Source organism: Giraffa tippelskirchi, chromosome 8 (genome assembly GCF_054371585.1).
Source record: "Giraffa tippelskirchi isolate mGirTip1 chromosome 8, T2T-mGirTip1v1.2.pri, whole genome shotgun sequence".
Lineage (NCBI taxonomy): Eukaryota > Metazoa > Chordata > Mammalia > Artiodactyla > Giraffidae > Giraffa > Giraffa tippelskirchi.
This window is the reverse complement of record NC_137282.1, coordinates 68,652,501-68,655,031: the sequence shown is the minus strand read 5'-3', so window position 1 is coordinate 68,655,031 and position 2,531 is coordinate 68,652,501.

The following is a 2,531-nucleotide window of genomic DNA, read 5'->3' as shown; positions in this document are numbered from 1 at the left end:
CCCCCCCTCCCCCTCGGCTCAACGGATCGATGTGGTGTGGTCGTGCTCTCCCGGGCCGGGCCTAAGCCGTGCCGGACGAGGGACGGGCGTTCCTGGTGAACGTGTGCGGTCTTCTCGGTCTGTCCACGGGGCCCCTCGCCTGCCTTTCCCCCTGCCCGTCGGGGAGGGTGAGGAAGGCGGGAGGGTGGGTGCGGCCTCCGGCCCTGACTCTCGGTCTCCTGCCCGCCCCCCTCCACGGGGCGTCAGGGAGGCCGTCGGTCTTCGGACACAGCGGACGCTCTCGCTTCGCCTTCTCGGCGCGTGTCCCGCGAGCGGCCCTCCCCGCGGTGGGGGGGGCTGTGCCCGCTGCTGCGCCGCGCGCCCCGCGTGGGTGGGTGAGCGTGCCTCGTTTAACCCTCGGTGGTGCCCCTGGAGCGCTCCAGGTCGCCCCTCAGGTGCCTGAGGCCGAGCGGTGGTGTCGTTTCCCTTAACCCGGCGTCCCCCTCGGGTCCCCCACCGCGGTGGTGTGTGTGTGTGTGTCCCGCGAGTGGCTCTCGTTGGGGGAGGGGTCGAGACGGGAAGAGAGGCGTGCCTGTTTCCCTCGCGTCTTCCGTTGGGGGCAGGTGCTGCCTCGTCGTGGAGGCATGGGCCGTGCTCCGGCCCCGACCGTGCACACGCTCCCGTGTGGTCGTCCGCTTACCTGTACCGCAGACCCCTCCCGCCCAGTCGAGGCTCGGCGGCTCGTGGAGCGCCTCCGTGGGCCCGAAGGAGAGACGATGGGGTGAGGGACGGCGCGCCCTCGGTGAGAAAGCCTTCTCTAGCGATCCGAGAGGGAGCCTCTGGGGTACCGGAGCCCCCGGCCGCTGCCCCTCCTGAGTGCGCAGTGTAGCCGCCGTGGCGACTGCCAGAGCACGTGGGCAGAATCCCCCCACCTCTCCTCTGTGAGGGGGGATGGGTGCGCCGGCCCCGCGGTGGGGCCGTGTGCCGTTCGTTGCCTACCGCGGCCCGCGCCTCCCCCCGCCGAGTCGGGGGAGGGTCCCGCCGGGCCCCGCCGGGTGTCCGGCACGTGGGGGGGGACCGCGCGTGCGCCGCGTGCGTGCGGCCGGCCCCGCGGTGTGAGTGCAGGAGGAGAAGGGCCGGGGGGGCGACGCCCGGTCGGCCCCGGCTTCCCCAGCCCCGCGGCCGTGGCGAGGAGGAGTCCGTCGCGCCCGCCCTCGTCCCCGAGCCGGTGGCGGCGCGCGGGCACGGTCTGGGCCGCCTCGCTCGAGAGCGTGTCCCCGGGATGTGGCGCCTCGGGGTCAGACTAGATGGAGAGACGGATCCGTCGAGGGTGGACGGCGCCGCCGGCCCTGGCGGCGGGGCCGGGGCGTGGGACTCCGCTCCGGGGCCGGCCGGGGCCGGCCGGCGTCCCAGGCGTCGCGGGACCGCCCTCGTGTGTGGGTGGCGGTGGGATCCCGCGCTGGTTTTCCTGGCGGCCCGGCCGTGTTCCCGGTGGTCTTTTCTGGTCCCCGGGCGGCGCCCGCGGCCCCTGTCCCGTGGCCGTCGCTGTGCGCGCTTGCCGGCCCCTCCCCGCCGCTGCCGGCCTTCCTCCTCGGCCCGCGCGTGCGACCGCCCGCGTGCCCTTCCCCCCTGTCTGGGACCGAGTCGGCTTCGCCTCCTGTGGGTGTCGTCCCCGGGCGGAGCAGTGCCCTCGGAGTCCCTGAGAGAAGTGAGGGGAGGGACCTGGCGCGGCGGGGTCGCGCGAGTGAGGGCCGTGGCGGGCACGCCGGTAGGCAGGCGGGAGAGCGTTCTCCCGGGCCGGCCGCGGCTCTGGGTGGGTGTGTGTAGGTGGCGGTGGGCGCGAGCCCCCGTGAGGGGAGCCTCCCCCACCCTCCGCTTGGGGGTGTGGGGGGGGCCGGAGAGGCCAGTCCGCCGCCCCGGGTGTGCCGCGGGACCGCCCCTGTGCTGGGAGGCCTCCGGCGGTGAGATCCCGCGGTGCGCCCCGGTGGCCGACTCGCTTCCCCCGGGTCGTTTCGAGCCACCCTCCTCGCGGTGGCGCGCGGCCACCCCACCTCTCCGCCGCCGGCTCCGCGCCGCCGCCGCGTCTCGCGCGGCGTTGGCCTCACGCGGCCGCACCTCGTCGGTGCCCCTCTCCGCCCGTCCGTCCGCTTCGGTCCGCTCCCCGTCTGCTGCTTCCTCGGGGCCGCGCCCTGGTGCGTCTCGCCTCCCGGGCCTGCCGCGGCCCCGATCCGTGGCCCGTGCCGCCGCCCGTCCGCCGCCGACGTCGTCGCGTGCTGGTCGAGGGGGGAGCGAGCAGCGTGACTCCCACCCTTCCCCGTCAGCCTCCCGCCGCGCTCCCGCTCCGGTGCGCTCGCCCGAGCCGCGGGTCGGGTCCTCCCCGGTCTGCCCCCGCGGGCCGGTCGCCGCGTCCTCGCCGCCCGGCCTCCCCCGCCCCCCCCCGGGGCGGGTGGACGTAAGGACGCGAGGGCGCGCGTCGGCCGTCCCGTGGCGTGGTCTGGCCGGTGTGGGGGGGTCCCCGGCCCGGCTCCCGGGGCCGCCGGGGCGGCGGGCTC